General features: G+C 39.8%; 1 protein-coding gene and 1 long non-coding RNA gene across 4 annotated transcripts in view; both read right to left on the bottom strand.

Annotated features, from left to right (window-relative positions):
- Window positions 1–25,632, bottom strand: part of DENND1A (DENN domain containing 1A) — a 537,858-nt gene that overhangs the window by 123,151 nt on the left and 389,075 nt on the right. The gene's annotated exons all lie outside the window — the stretch shown is intronic.
- On the bottom strand, window positions 1,892–14,210 carry LOC145545064 (uncharacterized). The gene is made up of 2 exons (XR_014081845.1): window positions 12,989–14,210; window positions 1,892–2,885 (listed from the first exon to the last, which is right to left on the bottom strand). It is a non-coding gene; the product is annotated as an uncharacterized LOC145545064 (long non-coding RNA).

Genomic DNA, 25,632 nt, shown 5'->3' with positions numbered 1-25,632 from the left:
CAGTTCTGTCAAATGTCCTTACCTCCCCTTTCCTTCTCATCAGCATTTTAATGTGCTCATATTTCTTCCAATGTTAAAACAACAAACTCTCATACCTGCTCCCCCACTTCATTTTCCTTCCTTCCTATAAAGCCACCTGGCTATCATGATTCCCTCTCTCCACTTCCTACCAGCCAAATTGTCCAGAGGAGTTGTCCAGTCTCACCCAAGATGCTGAAGACCTTCGTGTGGCTAAAACCCACAGGAGAATCTACGTCTTTATCTAATTAACCTCTCTTCAGTGGCTGGACACTGTTTACACTCTTATCCCAGGCTTTGCTGTGTTAGCCTGGTTTTATTCCCACCTCTCTGGATGTGTCTTCTCTGGCTCCTTCACTGGCTCCCCCAATTTTTTGGACAGCTTCATACAGATGTTCTTTGTCTTATGCTCTCTTTACCTCTTACGTTATATATTTCCCCCAGTTAAATATTTACCATCCATATATTGACATCTCTCAAATCTCTATCTCCACCCCACTCCTCTCTCCAGATTCATATTCAAACTGGTTCTTCTTCCTTCATATGAGGGGACAGGAATAGCCCTAACCAGTCACCTGACTCAATCTGGCTTTTCTTCTCTCCATTCACTCAGTTACCAAGACCTGGGGATTCTACTTCATCATGTTTCTCAAGCCCATCCTCTTCTCTCTGTCTTTTCAGTCCCTTCTCCAGCCAGGTGGCCATCGTCTTTCCCCTGGGCTATGGTAACAGCCTCCAGGGTGGGCTCTGCCTCCAAGTTTGTCTCCCTATTAACCAGTTCTCCTCACACTATTAACACAGTCATCTTTAAAAATTGCCTGCATATTCATGCAATTTCCTTGCTTTAACAACTCTTCCATAGTGGTCCCAGTGATTTCAGAATTCATCTTCAGTTTCCTGACTTGGCTTATAAGGTCCTCCCTGATCTGGCCACACCTACCTTTAAATTTCACTTCTTGTCACACCCCTCCCTATGCCAATGTCTGTTACCCTCAGAGGATGCTTCCCTCTCCCTGTTCCCTGGCTAACTTGCACTTCTCAAATTTCAGCTTGGGTATCACCTCTTGTGGGGCACCTTCACTGAGCCCCAGTTCCTGGTTGGGTGCCCCTCCTAGGGTCCATCCTCATCCTCTACTTCCTCTCTGAAGCACTCCTTAAACTGTATTATAATTGATTATTTGCTTGTCATTCTCACCACTGGTCTGTCTCATTCTCAGTTGCTAACCCAGGGCCCAGTGTGATTACTGAGACATAAGAGGGGCTATTTGTGGTTACAACAACAAACAGGTAAGTGAAAAGAGAGCTCAAAGAAAGGTACACTTTTTTTGTTTTTTAAGTTCATGCTACAGGAGTGGATGGCATAAGACGGTAGAAAAAAAACACCAGATTTTTAGTATGAATCAGTTCCTGACCTTGATTCTGCAAGTGACTTGCTTTGTGACCTGGATTGATTGTTTAGTGTCTTGGCATCTCAGTTTCTCATCTGTAAAACTGATGTTACCACCTTTCTCTCAGGTTGCTGTATTAAATGAGATGACATGTAAAGAGCACCTGCCATCATGCAGGGTGCATAACAGGCCTCAGAAATGTTTTTTTTTTTTAATTAAGTGAAAAAGTCTAATTATTCAAAAAGAACACTTCGAGGTACATGAGACTAGAGCCGACTGGTAAGACACATGACCAGCACTCCGTCTGCAATGATGAAAGAAAGCTAAAATCAGGAGTCACAAACTCAGAATCAAAGCTATTCTGTGCAAAGGAGAGGATTCCTCCAAAGATGTTAAATTAGAAGAACTAAGTTTCCATATGTTGTTCTCATTACCTTCCTAGAAAGTTGCTCAGAAAGTGAAGTCATTTTTCTTGGACGGCTTCTCTAGTACACTGTTCTTTTTTTTTATTATTATTATTTTTTTTTTTTTTTTTAACTTAGTACACTGTTCTTATAGAAAACCAACATTGCTGATTTCCTCCAGGATTGGGGGTTGCTTAAACAGAAACCAAGATGAAGAGAAACATTTGCCATATTTATTGCTGGAGCCTGATGGTGTGAAAAAAACTCTCCAACAAGCCCCCAAGCTGAAATCCTAAGTCACCCAAGACCAGTTCCTTTCTAGCCAGCCCTACATATGTTGACTGACTGATCCTATCTCTTAAATCTCTCTCAGATTTGTTCTCTTTGCTCCATTTCCACTACTCAGAGTTTAAAGTTCAGTTTTTCTTCTAAGAACTACTAACAGTCTTCTCACTGGTCTTTGCTTTGGTCTCATTTCCTTCCAACCAACTTTCTGGATGCCGTTAGAAGGCAAGTGTTCCCTGCTTCAAATCCTCAAGTAACTGTACACCCAACCTCAAGTGAAGAAGCAGTTAAAGGATTCCACAAACTGGCCCCTGCCTCCCAGTGTTATTGAAAATCACTCTCTCTAATCCAGCCACGCCTCAGGTGGAATGAATGTGTCTTTTCTACTCTCACTGTTCCCTCTACTTAAAATAATCTTTTGTTTTCTGGAAAACTCTTTCAAGCCCATTTCAAGTGAATATCTACTCCTCTGAGAGCCATTCGACCTATCCTGGCAGATTTAAACACATTTTCTTTTGTGCCATTCACTTATCTAGCACCTTCCTTCATTTTACTGCATTATAACTGTTTTTCATGTTTGTTTTCCTCATGGGCCTGTGAGCCCCCTTGTCAAAAAATATGATCAATATAATATTTTTAAATGAATGAATGAATGACAAAATAATATATGTGTTACTCTCATCTTTGGCTGTTATGCCCAAGCTGGGGGGTGTGAGTTCTTACAAAATGTTACTGAGCTACTTGAGATAAACAACAGAGGCTTCCCTAGTGGCTCAGGCGGTAAAAGAATCTGCCTGCAATGCAGGAGACCTGTGTTCGATCCCTGGGTTGGGAAGATCCCCTGGAGGAGGGCATGGCAACCCATTCCAGTATTCTTGCCTGGAGAATCCCCATGGACAGAGGAGCCTGGCAGGCTGCAGTCCATGGGATTGCAAAGAGTCTGACACTACTGAGTGACTAAGCCCACATAATGTTACAAAGAGCTTGCAAGGGATGTGATTTGCACAGAAAAAAAATCTGTGTGTGTTTGGACCCTTCCTCCCCCTACTATAGTGATACTCAACACCCAGCATTCTGTGGGCACTTAACAAATGTTGAATAATAACAGTAGACTTTTTATTTATAGAATAACATTGTAAACATTTCATCACTTCTCTGTGGCTAAAAAATTCTAAGTTTAACAACATCTGCCCAATAAAAGAAAACCAAACTTCTGCTACTGAGAAAAGATAAGTGGGACAGAAACACACCTTGGTGAACAGTCTATTTAGACAGCCAAAAGAATGGGAAAGATGGAAATTTTGTGTACCATGAAAGATAAAAAGGAACTAAAGTTCCATTTCTCGAAAACAACATAGGATGAAAATGGAAAGGAAACCAAATATAACTCTTGACACTTCTCAGGTCGTCTAGGATGTGGCACTTCACACAGGCTGAAGCTGAAGTCATATTCACCCTCCCAGTTATATCCACCCACATGACAGGATAATGCAGTGATATAAAGCTATTTTACTATTCTGGGGTTTTAACTTCAGGGATGAACTTATTAATTCAAAAATGATAGAACCCAGATCAGAAGTCAGGAAGATATGGATTCAAATCCAGGTTCTTACTTCTTACTGGTATTTTATATAGGGCAAAATCCATTTTTTTAAAAAATTCATAAAATTAGAAGAATATCACCCATTCTGGAAATAATACTGAAGAATTCAGCAGAACAAAGCAGAGAGAGATTAAGAGCAAAAGAAGATGAAAGAGTAGCTGGATAATAGATTGGCGGTACCAATGTATTTATATAGGAGATTCCAGAATAAAAAACATATCAAACAAGCTAAGGAAACCCTAGGTTTGGCAGAGAAGTAATATTTAAAAAGATAAAGGCTGAGAAAATTCCAGAATTGAGGAAAGAAGAGCCCTCAGACTGAATAGACACTACAAGTACCAAGCAGCATGAATAAAAATAAAGAGGTAGCTAGATACATTATAGTATAATTGCAGAATAAAAGGTGAAAGAACTTCCTAGAGAGAAAAGATAGGTTTTTTTTTTTACAAAAGAAAGATAAGTGGGTTGATCATGGACTTTTCACCAATGAAAACAGGTGAGAAAAGATACATTTTCAAAGGAAGAAGGAAAACTGTTAATGTACAGTTTTATACCCAGATAAACAATCCTTCAAGAGTCACAGTGAAATAAAAATGTTTCAGACATATAAAGATAAAAGGGGTTGGTAGATTCTCATTGAACAAAATATGAAAAACATAATTCAGCAAGCAGAAAACTGTACACACAGGGAAATGACAGTAAACACAGATGTTGATAAATTATAAAACCAGTCTGTTTTATTTTTTTTCAAAAAGTTAATATTCTAATAATGATAAAATTTGTACATGGGTTTGCACAATGAGTAAAGTATATTAAAATCCTTGTATTGTTTAGGAAGAGAATAAAGATGTAAATAATTTAGAATTGTTGATATATGTGATTAAATTGTTAGTTTATGTGTTAACTAATTGTTATCTGGGCTAGACTCCCAAAAAATCTTCCTGGAAAAGCAAAATGTCTCCCTTTTCCATTTTGTAGATGGTAGTTTTCCTATCATATTTCCTAAACAGCCTGCCTTACACTAAGCTCATGTTTTAAGCTACTCTGTAGAAAGCTTGTTTAGGCTCTCTTCCCCATTCTGCTTTGGTCTTTTTCTCAGCTGAGTCATTTCCTTTTCCTTTGAATTTCTTTCATTTTTCATATTTGAACTTCAATTAAAAAAAAAAAAGCTTTTCCAACCCTCTACTTTTTTTCTTTTTATTTTGACACAATTGCAGATTTGTAGAAAAATTGCAAGAATAGTATAATATAAAGAATTCCTATTTACCCACCACCCAGATCCCCAAAATATCAACATTTTAACACAACGGCTTTATCCTCTCTTCCCACACACATATTACTGTATTACATGTATGTTTTATCTGTATACAATGTTTCTCTGAACCATATGGGAATAAGTTTAAGACATGATGACATATATCTTTCTAAAATTTACCATACTTGGGGCACAATGCTCAAATACTTCATCAGTGATATGTTAGAAATAAAATAGAAGCTTCCTAAAAACAGTATGCCATTTTACACATGGTCAGTGGGTAAGAAATATATAAATACTATATGTCATTTTTACCTTGGAAAAGACTTGAAGTCTGCTGTGGAGATGGGTGTCAGAAGGACTGCAACATGTGGGTAGATTCTGAAGTGGTGGAAGAAGGATGGAGAACTGAAAGACTGTTTTGGACAGAAATGTGTGGCTCGTCACTCACGTGGTGAACTGAAGTAGCTGTTACAGGTTTGTTCACGTGTGCATTCTGTGTATTTTGACACGTCTTGGTTAATTTGAAATCTTGGTTAATTTAGGTGTGTTATCTACATTCACCTAGTATTTCTCATGGATGATATCATGCATAATCAAATATGACTGAACATATTATGCTCAAACTGTTCCTAAATATACCAATTGCATTAGAGCAATCCTGTGTTGTTAAAACAGGCATTATAGCAAACTGTATTTCCTAAAATCAAGAATGGCATTTTACATAACCATGGTATGATGATCAAAATCAGGAAATTAACATTGGTACAGTAAAAATCTAATCTACAGGCTTTACTCAGAATTCACCAATTGTCCCAATAATGATTTTGTACAGCAGAAGAAAATCCTGGCTCATATATTGCATGCAGTTGTCCTGTCTGTTAGTCTCCTTCAATTGAGAATAGTTCTTGAGGTCTTCCTTTTTGGAAGACATTAACATTTTCGAAGAGTACAGACCTGCTATTTAATAGAATGTGCCTCAGTCCAGGTCAAACCCTGTATTCTTAGCTCAATCTATCACTGTTGGCTAAGGCACTATTAATGCCTGAAATTTTCCTGAATGTGATTCAAGTGTGGAGGTAGGTAGGGTCTGTATCTTTTATCATAGCTTCCTTTGAAAAACCAAGAGAAATCTGCATTGGGAAACCTAGAAAATGGCAGTTACCTAACTGCCCTTAAAATAAAAGTCCCTTCTTTTAAGAGAATTAAAAACTAAAACACATACAGAAAGCCCATCTACCACAGAAGGTAATTGGCTTACCATACTCCAAAGTACAGAAGTACATGTCACTCACTAAACAGTCATTTTTAGAAGTCTGACATTCAGATTAATATTTTAGGAAGGCTATTGTGACTGGAGGAGGAAGGTTGGGAACTAACATTTTTAAAGCATCTATAATATGGTAATTATACACATTATGGTAATATGCATTTAATCCTCGAAACAGCTCTGTAAAGTTGGTGTTAATGTTCCAATTTTACAGATAAGGAATATGAACTCCTGCCTAGATTGCTCTAAATCATATACTCTTTCTCCCAAATCTCACTGTATCCTCTAAGAACTGCCAGGGTTCTCATGTGTATTAATCAACAAAAAGACAAACCAGTAAGGCTGAAAGGCTGCAGTAAGGCTGCAGTAAGGCTGCAGTCCAAGGCAGAGCATGAATCAAAGAAGCTGAATCTCAGACATGGATAAATAACGCAGATGGTGGTTGTCACTGCTTTACCCAGAGCTAGCACTCACAAACAACACTGTCATGCACAAGCATATCTAGAACAGGGTATGTAGAAACTGCAGGGTTACAAGTTAATATTTGGATGAATTATTTCATGTGGGGATTCCCCAGTTTCTGCTATTTAAATGTTTCTCCTGAAAAAGGAAAAGCACATTTTCTACAGAGCCAAGTTGTGTATCTGAATCAACGTTTGCCATGTGGTTGTTGAACACCAAGCTCTATATCAAGCAAACAGAAGGTGCTCAATATATGATTCAAAAAAACATTTTGAAAATGCTTTTAATCAGTTTAGTGGTGGGCTTTTTCCCCCAACTGGATTCTTATCTTGACTAAAAAGAAAATGGCACAATCTAGTCATTCATTCATTCACTCTTCTGAGCACACAAAAAACAAGGCTAAGGAATCTACAAGAACATTCTAGTATCCTTTGGTATCTTAAGGTTTAGAACAGGAAAGTTCTAAGTAACAGATGAGAAGAAATATCATTTATCTCTCTAAATCATAGAGAGTTCCTCATAATTTTTCTAGAAGTACCACACTGAAGCCTGACTTTCTCAGATTCCAAAACTTGCCATTCCCTGTGCGATAGCTGGAGTTCAGAAAGGCTATCCTCTTGGAATTTGGGGGTTGGTGACTGTGATTTCTTTGTGTGTACCCATCCTGTGGGACATCTGGAGGGCTGGAAATTGGAGAGAAAGCACCTTCTAACTAGTCAGGTAGGTTTTAGAATATGGTATGTGATGCTGCTGCTACTAAGGGGGACACATTAGATCATTCCGAGACTTGTGGTTCACAGCTGCAGGAGGCAATTCACCTGTCCAACAAAGTTTCTGAAGTCTTTCTTCCTAGAAAGGCCAACAAAGGTAAAGGATGTAAATTGGATTCTCTGTGTTTAGTTACCAAAAACCTGGGAAAGAATGTTTACTTATATTCAAATTGAGACATCCTATCTCTTCCAAAGAAATCCAGAACCTCAGCATATTGGGTGAAGCCACACTTCATGATCCTTAGGAAGGTGGGAATGTGTTACACTAAGAAGGGTCCAGACCTTGCAATCTCTAGGCTGGATTTTAAATGTAATATTATGAAATTATAAAATTATTAACACCTTATCTACTTTAAGATTCCATTGAGCTGCCTTTAATTCACAATGTAATTTATATTTATACATGAAAGACTATATGTAACCCACATTAAGTTATGTAGCACAATAATAAAATGACCATCTGTGAAGCTATCCCCTAACTTAAGAAATCGACATTATCACTGCATTGTCTTGGTATCCCACACTGTCTCTTCCTATCTCTTTCCCTAGACCCCATTAACTCCTATTCTCAATTCTGTTTCTCATTCCCTAAAGTGTTTGTTTTTTTTTTTAAACGGTTTTATCACACACCTATGTGGCCTAAATAATATTTAGCTTTGCTTATTATTGAGCCTTTAAAAAATTAGTACTGTATGCTGCTAAGATTCATTCCTGTTGTTGCTTCACTAATTCACTAAGTTTTATGGCTATATAATATCACATAAATATACTACAATTCATCAATTATTCTTCAGCATATGTTTGAATTATTTCCAGTTTTTTGCTGCTATGAAATTTTTTGTACATATCTCCTAGCCTAAATGGGCAAGAGCTTCAACTTTATAAAATAATGTTGAATTGCTTTCTAAAATTGAGGGGCCAATTTATATTTTAAGCCAGCAAAGTAAGGACACCTATTGCTTTACACGGTCACCAATATAAGTATCTGGCTTCCTAATTTTTCACAATTTAATGGGTGCAAAATGTAATGATGCTTTGGTCTTAATTTCAGTTTATTTGATTTATTAGTGAAGTTGAGTATATTTTCAGGATATGAACAGAAACATCTGTTCATATCTTTCCTCTGTTTTAATTATTATTAATTTAAAGAAATTCTTTATAAAACCAGAAACCAAGTCTCTATCTATTAAAGTTGCAAATACCTTCCTTCAGTCTGTGGCTTGTTTTCCACCTCCCTCCCCCACCCCTTGCCTTTATAGTATTTATTTGTTTAGGAGTAAAGCTCTAGGTGACTTTCTCTGAGAAATAAGATTCAAAAAGATAAGAAACTGGAGGTAGACCAAGATCCTAGAAGACATCCTTGAGTCTTCTCTTTCCCTCACCTGGCACATTAGTAAGTCCTGTCATCAGGTTATACCCCAAATCTGACCACTGCTCTCCATACCCTCTAGGCCACAGTGGTCTCTCCTCCAGTTCCCTGACTTCTCCTCTGGAGCCTCTAAAGTCCTTCCCCCAAATAGCAGCCAAAACAGGCTTCTTAAAACTTAATCCAACCATGTTACTCTTCTGTTAAAGTTCCTCCAATGGTTTCCATTGTACCAATGTTAAAATCCAAACACTTTCTGAGCCCACAAGGTCCTTCACAATCCAGTCTTTGCCTACTTCTCTGACCTGTCTCCTAGGACTCTGCTTCAGACACGTTGCTTTACTTTCTCTCCCTCAAATGGGCCAAACTCTTTCCTACCTCGGGTATCTGTATCTGCTGTGTCTTTTGCCTGGAATGCTTTTCCCCAGGTAACTGTACACCTGTTATTTCTCATCATTTAGCTCTCTGCTCAGATGCCACCTCCTTGAAGAACAGCAAAAAGCACCTCCACACTCCCCTGAAATGTATTGTTCACTGGCCCTTACAATGTTTTCTTTTCTTTGTGGCACTTGTCACTGTCTGAAATCATCTTTCACTTTTTGTTCATGTTTATCACCTGTCTTCCTTCCAGTAGAAGCTCCATGAGAGGACTTACTACATTTGTGGTTTTCTCAGGAAGAAATGGAAAAACAGAAAAGAAGGATTCTGGGAATTTGTTGTTGGTGGTAACAGTAGTAGCATTGTTTTTTCAATATCTTCAAATCCTTACATAAAAAAGGCAGAACAACTAGAAGGCAAAACTTCAAGCACATATGCAACATTTACAACAAAAATGGTGAACAACGAACCCCAAAATTCAAGCAGGTTGAGTACAAACCATCAATACTGCAAATCACCAACAGACCTGCTTGGTGTCAGTATCTGGAGACGTGAGAACAAGTGAACCTCCAAACAACCAATAGGGCTTTGTGAAAAGCTCAGTGGGCCAATTTAAGAACAGCAGTTGAAACTGGGAGGGTCCTGACCTCTGCAACAGCTGAGAGTGCAAGGGACCTACAATAAGAAGTGCTGAAGGGGCTGGAGCAGTCTAGCCCCTACAAGCCTCTATGAACTTGAGAGAATGTGTCCGGACTCCCTTCTATGGCAGGGATGCACACTCTGGACAGAAGCTGCTGGGAGTGGAAACAAGACAGAGCAGCATAATGACAAGGAAGACGAATGTCTGGATCGAAGTGGGAGATGGGAACACAGCTAGAAAGGTTCACAAAGCATCTGTCAAGCTTTTGAGTGCTACCAAAAATGGCGAAGAGGGAGCTCTGTGAAGTCAGAAAAGCATTCTTGAACTCCATCTCATCTTTAAGTCAGGAAAACTAATTTCACATAAAAATGGATAATACAAAAGCATTGAGGTAAAATCCCCCACAAAGTTGTAAGAAGTAAAAGAGTGAGATATACCCACAAAAATATATCCTGAAAGATATGCCCACAAATAGATTAAAATTGCAATATACTATTTCAAAATAAGCTAAAGACATTAAGAAAATTATACAAAGTGTGCAAGAATAACATATAGATGAACTGTAAAAACTCAGAAATGAGGGTACAGAACTTGAATAAGAATTAGAAATAAAAGAAAAATCTTTTCTGAAATGAAGGCTAAACTAAAGGGACTATAAGGGCATATCAACTCAACAGATAATGCTTTAAGAAAAACAAAAGAAAAAGAGAAAGTCTTTAAAAATAAAAAAAAAAAAGCAGAAATTCTATCTTAACAGTAATATAAAGTTAAAAAAGCAATTGAGATAAGAAAGATTTTAAAGAAAGTGAAAAGTACTGAAGACAGGCAAAGAAGATTGAATATGCAAATAATTGGAGCTCCTGAAGAAGAAAAATAAATACAAAGAACAGAACCAATCCCAAAACCTATCATTCAAGAAAATTTTTTTGAAAGTAAAAAAAGACTCAAAATTGTATGTTTCATATACATTGAATGTGTTAGTTGCTCAGTTATGTCCGACTCTTTGCGACCCCACAGACCCCATAGCCCACCAGGCGCCTCTGTCCATGGGATTTCCAAGCCAAGAATACTGGCATGGGTTGTCATTTCCTTGTCCAGAGGATCTTCCCAATCTAAGGAGAGAACCAGGGTCTCTTGTATTGCAGGCCAATTCTGTACTACTGAGCCACATTACATACCTGAGATGACAGACCCAAAATGACCATCCAAGACAGTCTAATATTATTATTGGACTTTAGGAGAGAAAAAACTCCTTAGCATCTAATAAAAAAGAACATGCAATTTATTAAAGAAAGAAAATTAAGATAATCATCAGACTTTGATGACAGCAACACTTTTTGCCAGAAGAAAACATAGCAATATGTTTAAGACATTGACGAAAAGAAAGTATGAGCCAAGGATTTTATATCCAGCAAAACTGACTTATCTAGAAAGGGTATGGAAAGATTATTATCAGCCTTTAACAACAGAGGGAATATTGTTCTCATGAGCCTTCCTGAGGAATCTACTAGGGAGCCAGCTTCAGACAACCAGATATGGCCAAAGAGCTATCACCATTAGAACTGGTTACAGTAACCTAAAGCCTGAGACTTACAAGGGCTGACAGGGAGACAGGCTGTGTGTTCTAGCAAAGCAATTATAGTTTAACAGCCAAAATCTGGAGGGAGAACAGGGAAAGAATACGCAAAGCAAAGTTAAAGGATATTCTAATCATGCTAGTAGTAACATCTGTAGTGCTTTCTGAGGCGGCTGTGTATGAAAATAAATTAGTAATTATGGGATATTGTAATTCTGTTATCCCCCATGCCCTTCAGAACCAGAATTCTCAGCATAGAAGAAACGAAATAAAAATGTGATAGAAAAGAAGTTAAGCAAAAAGTCTGTAGTCTTGAATTTGGATGAGACGTATCTATCTATATGCACGTGTACACATGTGTATGAGTGTGTGTCTCCTTCCTTTGTCCACTGAAAAGGCCTGGAAACAGTGACCAACCCAGTAGTAGTGAGTATCCTGAGAACTCAGATTTTGGTCTTGAGATACTACTTCTCACTAAAAGAAATCAGTGCTTCCTGAAGAAATGTCTGATTCTAGATTTGGGGGGAGGAAAGGTACAAGATGAGCCTGAGGCATCTTGTAATTTCAGATAACAAGGGAGCTAGGGTCACGAACAACAACAAAAACTACTCAGGGTCAGCCTGAAGAGATTCTCAACAGCCAACATGAGACAGTTTGGAGTTTCAATAACAGTGATAACTTCAATGGACCCAAACCCATCAAATATGTTTAAATCTATCAAGTTATAGTAATACATATACAAAAGAACTGTCACGCTTTGAGGGTGTTAGGGAGTTAATTCTTTATACTAAACACTGGTAAATATAGGAAAGAATCAGCATTTACCTTGTCTTTGCCATAGTAACTATTGACACTGGATAACAATATAGTAAATGAAGCAAAGTGTCTCTTTATAAAAACATTCCAACTAATAAATGAAAAATAAACAATAAACTGAGAACATTCTCATTTTGCAACTCCCAACGAATAAACATATGTAGATATTAAGCATCACTGGCTATTAAAAATCATGAATAACGACACAACCAAACTTGATGTGCCTCTCATAGCTTTGCCAAACACCACCTGCAGTCTCACTAGCAGACTGAACCTTAGTCCATCCAATTCCAAAACTCAGTCACCAATTAGTAGGAAATACAGAGGACAGAGGAACACAGTGAATAGCACCATGATCACGCAATCAGCATGAAAGGGGTGGAGGAGGAACCTATAAGTTTAAAGAGAATTTTAAAAGCCATATAACTTTTTGTTTTAATGGACAAGACTAAACTACACCATCTAGGGATATACATTTGGGTAATAAAACTATTTTTAAAAAGTGTTAAAGTCAGTATGATGGTTAATTTTTGTAGGAGGAAAAGGATTTCGATGAAAGGGGTTTCTGGAGAGGGCAGAGAAGAAAGAAAGTGAAAGTCGCTCAGTCGTGTCCAACTCTTTGTGACCCCATGGACTAGACAGTCTATGGAATTCTCCAGGCCAGAGTACTAGAGTGGGTAGGCATTCCCTTCTCCAGGGGATCTTCCCAACCCAGGGATTGAACCCAGGTCTCCCACACTGCAGGCAGATTCTTTACCAGCTGAGCTACAGTAAAGTTCTATTTCTTATTCTGAGTAGTGTTGGTCTTCAGCCATTTATTTGATTAAGGCAGTTTTTTTTTACTTGTTTTACACTGGAGAGATTTTTAAAAATGTATAATGATACCTATCCAGTGGGAAATATTGTAATGATTGAATGTCAACATTACTTTGTAAAGTGTCATTATGATGAGAAGTCTTACTATCTTTTCCTTAAATTATGTTGTCTTGGCTTTGAAAAAGGAACCTTCATACTAACTCTACTGTGTCCTCATAGGATAACATGTAGAGAAAACTCTGCTATAAATTAAGAGAGTCATTTTTATCTTCTTAAAAATTAATATTGTTGATAATGGAGAAAGTTGTGTACAAGTGGGGACAGGAGGCATATGGGAAACTCTATCTTCCACTAAATTTTTCTGTGAACCTAAAACTGCTCTAAAATATGAAGTTTGTTTATTAAAAAAAACCCTACTTAATATTAAGTTCTCTCCATGTGCCAGGCACCATGCTAAATTATCTCATTTAATCTTCACAACAATCCTATGAGGCAGACTACATTTGTTCTCCTTTTACAGATGAGGAAACCAAACCACAGAGCAGTTAATTAATTTGCTCAAAATTATATAAACAGAAAAGTAGAACCTAGGTCTATTTGACTTCTGTGGGCATTTCCATAACTGATCCATCTCTTAGTGCCCAGTCTCTACTTTTGGAATTAAACTGATTTACTGAAAAGTAAAGATCAGGAAACAGACATTAAGGTTACAGAAGCGACTACCTATAGCACCACTTCTTGGAAACAGAGAGAAAAGAGGCATGAGTTCCTTTGAGTCCACTTGTCACAGAGACCCTCCTCTAGGACAGACTGATCTCCCCAGCACTAGGGCTTGAGTCCAAGCTGGCAAAATGCTTTCTGCATCAAGATTAAATGTGTTTGGGAAACCAGAGAGATGAAAGAAACAGCTCCATGCTGCTGTCAGCAGGGAGTGCAGCAAAAACGTTTTCTGTACCCTAGGAATGCAAAGTCACCACCCTGACACACTGAATTATCAACTCTGGACTAAGAAGCAAGATGTTAGAGTTCACATTTCTTCACTAGATGCTGGAAACCATCACCAAAGAGAATCAGAAGCAGCATGGGACCAGTGGGGAAAAATGTGAGTTCTAGACGCAGATGGCCCTAGCCCTCAATCCTGGCTCTCTCCTACCAGCACCTGCCTCACCCAGGGGCTCTCTTTATCCCCTTCCTTGGTTTTCTTTTTTCAAATGATATTTATCACCACCTGAATAGTATATATTGACTTCCATCTTTGTTTCCTGTGAGATGTAAGGGCTGGGACTTAATTTTGTTCACTGCTGCATCTCCAAGCACTTAGAACAGAGTCTGACACAGTAGGGTCTTGTTAAATGTGTGTTCAAAGTTATTGGTTTAAATTATTTCAACTCTCTTTAAGTTCCTTATCAAACCGGTGATACATACCATGCACATTTAACCAAGAAAATATAAGTAAAGGGCAAGAAGTAGGCATTCAATAAACAGCGGGTTCTCCTTCCCGTATATCTTTTGCATAATACTCCTCAACAGAGGATAAAGCTAATCAACTCAGGATAAAAGCTCCCCTTCAAGGGATAATGACATTGTGAGCTGGCAACTAACTTACTCAGCACACCCTCAAACCCAGAGACCATTTTTAAAGCTGTGAACATGAGAGTAAAAGTGTATCACAGTAGGAATATGGGCAGAGAAAATCTCAAGGAAATGGTTTATGAATAATGCCAGTGAGCTGTGACTGAGGAGAAAAGGGTGAGTGGAGACCTGCCAGGTCACATCACTAACAGGGACCAGCAAACCAAACATGAATAATCTCCAGTTAAAGGCTTTCCAAAATTCCTGCCACACCTCCATGGAATGTGACTGCTGGTGAATTAGGCATTCACTGGATAAAAGGGAAGCTGCCCCTACAGTCTGTTGTGGTGAGCAGAGGAAATTAACAGAGAGCAAGTGCTTTATATCCACCATCTCATTTAATTCTGAAAGTAATTTTTAGAAGGGTGGTATTTTTATCCCCATAAAACAAATTAGAAATCTGTGGTTCAGTGGGGAAGGGCTTCGGAGGTTTCATATCTTGTAAGTGGTGGCTTTCCTGGAGTCTTAACTTTCTTTAGCCTGTACTGAACTGATACCTACAATACATGGAGGGGTGCCTTTCCAACACTGGAATATTCCACTGCACATTCACAAACTGCCCCTACTCTAATGCCCCCAGGAAGTGAATATATTAAGAAATTAGACATTACTAGATAACAATTGCTAGCTAATAAAGTGAAAAGAAAGTCGCTCAGTCGTGTCCAACTCTTTGTGACCCCATAGACTGTATAGTCCATGGAATTCTCTAGGCCAGAATACTGGAGTGGGTAGCCTTTCCCTTCTCCAGCAGATCTTCTCAACCCAGGGATCGAACCCAGGTCTCCTGCATTGCAGGAGGATTCTTTACCAGCTGAGCCACAAGGCAAGAACTTCAGCCAATTCACTGAAGTCTGGAGTAGTCAACCAACATATGCGGATCTCTAACACTCCTGTTAGCTCCAGGCTAAGCCTCCAAAGTTTTAAATACCTTATTCTTGTTTCAGTTTAAGATAGGAATCAGCCAGACATGTCAAAGACACTTTGTGAAGGTATCACTTACTTATTGTCCTTCCTTACAATTCAGGAACTAAGGTTCAGGGAAGTATAGTAACTTGCCTAGAGTCACATGGCTGGGAAGAGGCAGAGTCCAGGTTGATACCAGGTTTAACTATAAATCAGGTTGGTTTTTTTTTTTTAAACTTCACAATGCTGTTTATCATTTGCCGGGGGTGTGTGTGTCAGTAAATAGCCTTAATATCTGGAATCTGGGAGCGTTGGTTCTGAGCCTGTCTGACCTCAGACCCTCTCTCCACTTTTCTCTATTCTGTACAGTGGGTAGGCTGAGTTCCCTGGTCTCCTGAATCAGCTGGCTTCCTGCTTGGTTTGGCACACACAAGGTGCTGGGGGGAGATGAGGAGGAGAGGGAGGGAGAGGCTGAGTGTTTTTCCTCTCTCCCCTGCTGGGGTGGGCTGTCCAGCAGCGGTTCACCTCCATCTGACCCAAGCATCCACAGCACAGACCCACAGGTTCCAGCTTTTGTCAGGTGACCCTTGCCTTGGACTCAGGCACACCACCTCTGCTCTTGCTAATCTCTGGATTATCTTTGCTCCTCTGTCAGCTGGATAACCACTTACTGAATTGTTTTCCCTCCTGTAAACATATGAAGTGGTTCCTGTCATCCTGGTTAGAACCTGACTAATATATGGATCAAGCTGCTGGACTGAGGGGATGGGGACCGGTGGCCTGTGGCCCTGCATTGAGAAAGCTGAGTGATGGCTGGGCTCTGTGTCTCACTTATTAGCCACAATCCTCTGTCTGACTAGAAAAGCAATGCTTTGGAAAAGGAACATGCTTTTATTTTTTTAACCCGAGGCTCACAGCAGTGAGACTGGGGTGAAATGAACACAGTTGGTATCCCAATTCCACGGCCTTAGAGCAAGAAACATTCATAATCAATCTTTAGCTACAGCAGTGTTTCCCAAACTGTGGTGAGAAGTAGTTGATGCCTGGAATGTTAATAGGTAGTTTGTGGGGAAAAGCATTTGAAAAATGTTAACAAAGTTAACCAGATTTCTTTATAACAGGACTGTAGTAAGGTACATTGTAAATATTTTTTTAGAAAAGCAATACAGTATGCAACATGCAACAGTCACAAATTTTATGTGATCAGAAAACATATCAATATCTTGTGGATCTAACATTTCAAGAACCACTGTTCTAGAAATGCTGGTTTATGGTATTAGCGCTAAACCCCACAGTAAAGAGTCTGCTTGCAATGCAGGAGACCTCGGTTTGATCCCTCGGAAAGATCCCCTGGAGAAGGTAATAGCAACCCACGCCAGTATTCTTGCCTGGAGAATCCCATGGAAGGAGGAGTCTGGCAGGCTACAGTCCATGGGGTCACAAAGAGTTGGACATGACTGAGCAACTTCACTTAGGTATTTCATGGACTGGAGCTGATCCTTTCTTCACTTTGTTCTCAGCCATACTCCCTCCTGTCTATGCTCCAGACACACAACTGCTCACAGTACCTGACCATGCCAGGTAGTTTCAATGCCCTTCACCTTTGCAAGGGCTACTTTCTGCCCTTGCTCCTGGGGAACTGCTACTGTTTCTGCATGGCACCACCCCAGTGCATCCTTCCCTGGTGAGCTTTCCCTCGGCATTCAGACAGAAGTGACTGCCAATGCCTTTGGATGTCCACCACCTTGTACAACATTCCACTATTGCAGTTACCAAACTTAGAGCAACTCTCTGCTTACCTTCTCTCTGCCCTGCATGACTCTTAAGAACAGGACCGAATCTGTCTTGTCAGTGTGTGCAAGCCAGTGCCCTAGGCAGGGTGGTCACCAGGTCAGTTTTGTGGGGGGAACAAGTATACTAAGATTTTAGGTACTTGTAATCACTTCCCGCTAAGGTTTGATTATAATCGACTTAAAAACATGTTAAGTCAAAGTTCCATTGTTATGATGATCCATAATAAATTAACCCTACATTAATGTAGCTTTTATTATGATGAAAATAAGTGATTTTCTTAAAACAACAACAACTAAACTCTAGTATCAACTGAAAAACAATTAAGAATTAAGAATATTTAGCACCTGGATTAACACTGCTACCAGAAAGCTCGCCACTAGGTGTCAGCCAAGGAAAAGAGGAGGAAGGACTGCACTTTAGAAGTGTTTTACTTTTTCATCCAATTATCACTGTAAATATCAACTATTTAAACAACAAAATATTAGGCAATTAAAATTATCTATTAAAGGGATGTTTTTAAGAATATATCTAAAATTTTGAAATTTCCCCTTTGCAATTCATAAATAGTTCATAAATGGTGTTAGTTTAACCTGTATTTTTCAAGAAACATTTGCACAGATTGGAGACGCTGACTCCTAAGAGGAAACCAGATCAGTATTCTTCTGAAATGACCTCAAATTGTACATAACACAGACCATATGGTAATCACCACTGGGGTGAGCGGTCAGAGGAAAGAGCATGGTTGTGAGAATCAGACAGATGGAAAGTCTGAATCCTGGCTCTGCCACTTCTTAAAAAAGTGACACAACCTTTCCTAGACTCGATTTCTCATCAACAAAATGGGGCCACATCACTTCTTCCATATGAGGACTGTAAAAATCAATCAAGGGAATAAATATATAAAGAGTGTAGCATAAAATAAATGCTTTGTATTATTTTCTTTTTCTTAAGACTGAGTCTTAATGATATTTAACAAAACTGTTTTAGCTCCCAAACTGCTAAGGACACTGTAACTAGGGACTATTGTCATTTCATTCAGTCCACAGAGAATTATCAGGCACTGTCTATGTACTAGGCTCTGTGCCAGGGATACATGACTAACCACGACCCACAACCGAGGCTTCCATCTCTCGGTGAAAGGATAGCATAAGGTTGAATGCGACTGTCTATTTCTGAGAATATACCCATACCCCACAGAAAATCAGTATGGATGCATGTCTGAGGGATTGGGGGTGGGAGTGGGGCAAGGATATCTACAATTTCATCCTCTAAGCAACATTATGCCCCCCCAGCAGAACAAACCCACCATTACTCCACCTTATGTTACTGAACCTCTACTGTGTGCTGGGGGTACAAGAAGGAGTAAGACAAAATCTTCTCAAGAAGCTCACAGTCTGGCTATGTACATGAAGTCTGCACTGTTGCAGGCTCTAAATTGTCAAATGTTATCACTGCTTGAAAATGGATCAGAAAGGTTTCTTTTTCAGAGTCTCACTGAAAAAGTAAGACCCTAAAGTGAGATGATTTGACTTAAGACATTGGTAACAGTAACCATGTCTCTTTGCCACTGCTTCTGCAAAGACACAGTATTTAAAACTGCCACCATGGATTCAGCTTACTTGCTGAATTAATATGCTGCCTCGTGCATTTTCTTAGCTAGAACTGAATATTTACTGGGCATGGTGATTTTCACAGAGGGTGAGCCCCTCCAGATCCTAACTGCCTGCCGTTGGCTACCATGTGGATGCTGCACACGGTCCTTCTCTTATATTTACATGTTCATGGTGTGGCGTTTGTGCTAGATTCTTCTTCTTATGCTCTGAGATGAAGCTGTGGATAATTTTTTTTTTTAAACTAAGCATCTATATTGTGCAACACTGAAACATTTACCACCAGTCTTTCTAATGCATACTATGGGGAAAATAGTATCATTCATTCATTTGTTCAGTCATTCATTCAACAAACATTTAATGAGCACCTACTAAATATTAGACTATGTTTAGGACACCAAGGATTACCAAACGTGGTCCCATCCTACAGGAACAAAGTAAGAAAGGAGCCAGGATTATTAAATGAGATCAAGTGAAAGCCTGGAACTCCTCCTGGATAGTCTAAGATACACTAGCTGTGTTTTATTTTTCAAGTATTTTAGAACATATGGGGATTTCATTTTGATCATATTCAGTGATGCTCTTTGAAATCATACAGTAAAGCTTGATCATTGTGTTTAAGAGGATCTCCTGCCAGTTCTCATCTTCTCTCACTTAAGGACTGACTTTTCACTCGTGCAGTCTACTTCTAGAACGATGACTCTTAGTTCCATGAGCATTCACTGTGGTGTGACTCAAGGTGCCAGGACTCCCAAAGGCTATTTCTGAACAACAGCACTGTCTCTCGGAGGTGGACAGTGGGTATGTGGTGCCAACACCAAACAAGGGTCATCCCCCCCAACAGGCAAAAATTGTTTTGATGAAATAGGTAAAAAGATTCTCAGTTCTATTTTCTCTTATGCCTGTTAGAAAGTAACGCATTTTGGAACTTTAAACCCTTAGTACTGCCACTCCCACTTGTCTGTAAGTGCTGGTGAGCAGTAACATGAATAAATAAATATCAAATAAATACAAATGAAGAAAACAAATGTGATTTCTTACAAATCCTTTATGCCATTATTTGAGATAAAAACTGAACTTTCATAGTTACTTCAAAAGACAGAAATAAATGGGCCAGAATCTTGAGTTTTGCCTGGTTCCAGTTAGTCTGACACCTGCTGAATAAGTATGGCCACTACTGCTCTAGAACGGGGCAGTCTCATTTCCTCTTCTTCCTTCTTTACTTCTTGTCATCCAGAAAAGGTCATTCTCAGTTAAAATCCACCATTAGCAAAAAGCTACATTATCACTATTTTTCTCAACAGTCTTAAGAGTAGGTATTATTTCCATTTTATAGATGGGACAATTGAGACTCAGGTCACCTTCTGGCAGATGCCACAGTCAGGATTAAAACGAGGTGACTCCAACTACCATACACTTTCCCTCATACTCAGGAGCCTCCTGAGCCACTTGGAGCCACAGAGCTACAGGGCAGGTCCCTGGAGCCCTGGTGTTGGGAGCCCCTCCCCTTTTCCCTGTTGCATTCCCAGGACATGATCTGGACTTGGGATAAACACTACAACAAGAAAAAACAGTAACCACTTACCAGCCCCTCTCTAGTCCACCAAAGACCACATTGACTCCTGTGTCAATGCATCTATTTAGCTCAGGCCTATAGACTTTGGCTATAATTTCCTACCTACTTACCTAGAACAAACTGGAAAATAACAAAATCTTTTACCAACTTTTTCTATAGAACACTCATGGGTACCCATTCATACTTCACAAACAAGTGTAAAATTAGCACGCCTGTATGTGGAAAACAATTTGGTGGTTCCTAAAAAAGGTAAACATAAAATTACTATATTACTTAACAATTCCACTCCTACGTATACTTCCTGAAGAACTGAAAACAAGCACTTAAACAAATACTTGTACAGGTATATTCATAGTGGTATTATTCTCAATAACCAAAAGGTGGAAACTACCCATCTGTCCATTAACAGATGAATGGATATATAAAATGTGGTATATATACACATACAGTGGAATATCATTCCGCCATAAAAGGGATGACATTCTGACACATGCTACAATGTGGATGAACCTTGAAAACACTATGCTAAGTGAAATAAGCCAGACACAGAAGAACAATATGATATGATTTCATTTATATGAAATACCCAGAATAGGCAAATTCACAGAGACAGAAAGTAGATTAGAAGTCACCAGGGGCTAGTAGGTTGGGGGAACTGAGAGTTATTGCTTAATGAGTTCAGAATTTCTGTTTGGGGTGATGAAAAATTTTGAAAATACATAGTGATAGTGGTTACACAACATTTGAATGTAATTAATGCCATTAAATTGTAACTTAACAATGGTTGAAATGGGAAATTTTATGTTATTTATGTTTTACCACAATTTAAAAAAAAGTAAAAAGCAAAGGCTCTGGAGACAAACATGTGTTTGACTCCCCGCTCTACCACTGCCAAGCTGAATGGAGACTCTTGGAGTCAGCCTTGAGGCACACATACCAGTCCCTTCCATGCTTCATCTCATTTCTCCTTTCCCTTGGTTTCCTTATCTCATCTCGCTTTAAGGTTCCACAAGCTTTTTTGTTTTCTGTTTTTGTTTTTTTTAGCATAAAATAGACGTACTAACAAATTAGTAACATCACTTGTGTATGTTCTGGGTATACTCTGCTTGCCTCTGTGGAGGGCAGGGAGCATTCTCAATTCTTTCCATTTTGAGTTGCTCCTAGGCTGAGTCAACGGAAATCTGCTTCACCACGTTGTGACAAGTTGGCACCCAGAGTCAGGCTCTCGTAGACTTGTATTTCTTTGACTCAGAAGACTTTGAAGTAAAGCATACCAAAGCTTTATTTACAAAGATGTTTGGTGGAATATTACCGATGATCTCAAAAAACTGGAAACAATCTAAATGTTCAACATGAGAGAGTGGTTACAGAAATTAAGGTAGCTGTACTTGGTAGAATATTCTGCAGCCATGTAAAAGAGCCTAGGATGTGATGTGAAATGGAGGATCAATAAGATTTTAACTTAAGATCTGAAAGCAATGTAAACACTTTGCATAATGAAAAACAATCAGAATATACAAAAGGTAGTTGAGTAGTTGTGTTAGTTTTGTGGAACTACAGGGATATTTTAATTTTCCTAGTTTGTAAATGTCTTTTTTTTTTTTTTCAATTTTCTGTTACACTAAATCACGTAAGTAGAGTTTGGGTTTTGTTTTGTGTTTTAAACCATGAGATCAATGGTGTTAACCCTACCAGGAGACAGATATATATGGTATTTTTCTGACCTGCTCCAACATAGCCTCATCCATTCATGCTTGAAAGCCAGGTTATCAATCTGCTTTTATCTTAACGTCTCTGTCTTCAAGGGGTTTTAGGTGGATAAATATGACTCAGCAGAATTATATGCGAAATCAGAGGCTGAAAGCTGGATGATGGTAGCATACCCATAGCTGAATCTGAAGCCAGGCCTCTTGGGAAAGACTAAGCAGGCAGGACTGGAGGAGCTGGCTGCTGCCTACATGGGCTTCTTCGCGGCACTGATGTTGACTGTCGGTTTACCGTCCCCACCTCAGCCATCGCTCCCTGTGGGTAGGGGCTGAGCTCCATCTTTCCTGGGGAGGCCCAGCTAGCACACTGGCCCAGAGAGAGCCACATGAGCCTGTTGAATAAACAACTCTCACTGTGCTCCATCAATATTGGCCTTTGCACAGCTACCGGCATGGAACCGAATGCATCTTAAAGTTCCAATCCCCACCAATTTTGCTCTTTGATATAACATTTACCAGGGACCTGCAATGGGTCAGACATGGGAAAAGCACCTTCATACACACTGCCTTAAGATGACTCCACATACCCATGAGCTAGGAACTAAGAAACTATGGACAGTAAAAAGGATGCAATTAAAGCACACAATTCTATTTTTGAAAGTTCTTTAAAACTGAGGCCACTGTGCTAAGAAATGTCTTCCAAAGAGAGAGTGTTGGTGTAGTCTTATTCAGATTTCAAGATGATATAATTTTAAACAAAGGAGTGAGGTAAAGTAAGATTCTTTTTAAAATTCATTCGTTTTCCTGAGGAGGGAGAAAGGGGACTCGAGGCAAATTCAAGACCCGCACTGCTATACACATATTCCAAAAGTTGCAGTCTTCTACCCAGCAAAGAAAGGATCCTTGGCCTAGCAATTAAAATCATTTGTCTTTTATCCCCTTCTTGCCAAAAAGGACCCCAGCCCTAACTAGTTAATCCCTAACACACACTGCTACTCCCAGAGTTGCCTGGCAACTGCTAGGAGGCGTGTCAGAGAGCAAGAAAGGCCTAAATAAATGAGCTGAAGCCTGGGCTGCCGCTTGACATGGATAAAGGAGGTTTTTCCAAATGGAGCTGCCTGGCTGCTTGTGGTTCTGTCATTAAAGTGGAGGAGAACAAGTTGGCTTGCCCCATATTGTTAAATACCTTGGGCTTTGCACCTGATATTCTCCGAGTGATGGAAAAATGGGTCACATGCCCTTGTGATTCGCCGACACTCTCCCCTCTGCCAGGCGGCACCAACCTCCAAAGCCTCAAGCCGGGGCAGAAGCAATGTGCATGCCCTGAACAGAGGTCAAGGGCCAACCCCGGCCCCACACACTTCTCTGTTCTTTCATTTCTTTCACCCATCCTTCCGACCACTGTTCCAAAACACATGCATTGATGCCTCTGCTATGCCACAACCTGTGCCCAGTGATGGAAATGCAGAGAAAGAGTTGTTAATGTGGAACACGAGGAAACCAGAACAAAGGCAAGAGAGAGGTTCGGGTGGAAGAAACCTGGGTTTTCGAGTCAGGCCAATCTGAGTCTGACTCCAGGCTCATAACTGGCAGGAATTAATGGACAACCTCCGCCCCTCTCCCATCTGTGATGTGGGCAGCAAGGGGTAGTTGTGGGGAATTACTGTGACCACGGATGCAAAGTAACCCAGGGATGAAGCCTGTTGGAAGCTGTCGAGCAGGTAGGAGACTTGGCTATAGCTAGATACCCTGGGATCTCTCACTTTCTGATCCTCATGAGAAATAAGTCACCTGGTCCTAAAGAGAGACCTCACTGGGGAGCCCATAGGGGCCTTCTGACCCTGGGATGGGCACGTGGCAGAAGGCACAGATAGAGGAGGCAGCCTGGCACCTGGTTGGGCCTCGGCAAGGAGGCTGCCTTCCTCTTCCCTTCCAGGAAGGGAAAAGAAAATGAAGCTTGAGACTCCCCAGCCAGCTGCATTTTGAATTTTTTTTCAGTAGGAGAGAAAGAAAAAAGGTCAAGGAGTTGAAAATCTCAAGCAAGTTCTGGGCCGTGGAGGAACTGCTGCCCATCTCTGCCTCTTGGGCTGGGGTGGGCTCCTCCACAGAGGCCCCACTAGAGCCGAGCAGAAAAGCACAGCCAAGCCTGTGATGTTTCAGCTTTTAAAAAACCCAAGCCCTGCGACTTGGCAGTGACGTGGGTCCCATGACCGCAGCTGCTGGCTCAGGTGGGAAGCTCCTATACTACATCCTCCATGCCTCACACGCTCCTGCAGGCTGTCTTTGTCCTCAGCCTTGGACTGTTTCCCACTTGACCTGCCCCAGAGTCTCCCCTGCAGGCTACCAACCACTTCTGGCCACCAGCCTTCTCCTCCAATTTATGAATTGAAGGCCTTAAATGCACTCGGGTACCTTCAACTCAATAAAACCACGTTGAGGATGCCACCTAGGGAAATAATTTACACCATGGAATGAAGATTTATATAGAGATATTCACCACAGTGTGGTTTAAGATGGTGAAAGTTACCAACAAGCAAAAGAACCAGCGCTGGGATAATGTGGTGGGCCTCCGCACTGGTTTCAGATGGCAAGGACTTGATAAAAATCTCTGTGAGCAGGGCCCAGACATTTCCCTTTTTAAGAGCCCCACAGGCAATTCTGATCTACAGCCAGAGCTGAGACCCCCTGGAGTCACCTGATGAGAGATGTGCAGCCAATTTTTTAAGAGTTTTTATATGATATGGAAAAAGTGCTTACTACACTCTAAAAGGCAAAACTAAATAACAGGGAACTAGATTGCTTTGCCAGGAATATCTCGACTCTCTAAAAGTAAAAAATCAAAACCCCAAACCAAATGAAACAAAAACAACCCCAATCTTCCAACTTATCCCTCCCCCTCTTATATACAGAATAGATAACTAATAAGGACCTAATATATAGCACAGGGAACTCAATTCGATACTCTATAATGACCTATATAGAAAAGAATCTAAAAAGACTGGATATACATAGATGTATAACTGACTCACTTTGCTGTACAGCAGAAACTAACATATTATAAATCAACTATTCCTCAATACATTTTTTTTTTTAAAGATGAGGAAAACAGGGTAAAAAGAAAAGCCCAAAACAAACATAAAAACTCCAAAACCTAGAACCTTGGTGGAAACATGCTAACATGTTATCTCAGCTCCAGATGACAGGATTATGAGTATTTTCTCATTTCTATTCCCATTACTTTAAATCTTTCTTAAAAAAGAAAAACCAACAAAAAACCAAGAGCAGTTTTTTTTTTTTTTTTTAAATAATCAGAGAAACACCTAAAAGACAAGTGGCCCCACGAAGGACACCCCTTCCTCAGCAC

Source organism: Giraffa tippelskirchi, chromosome 4 (assembly GCF_054371585.1).
Source record: "Giraffa tippelskirchi isolate mGirTip1 chromosome 4, T2T-mGirTip1v1.2.pri, whole genome shotgun sequence".
NCBI lineage: Eukaryota > Metazoa > Chordata > Mammalia > Artiodactyla > Giraffidae > Giraffa > Giraffa tippelskirchi.
The sequence above is the reverse complement of the archived record's forward strand: the minus strand, read 5'-3'. Positions and strand labels throughout refer to the sequence as shown.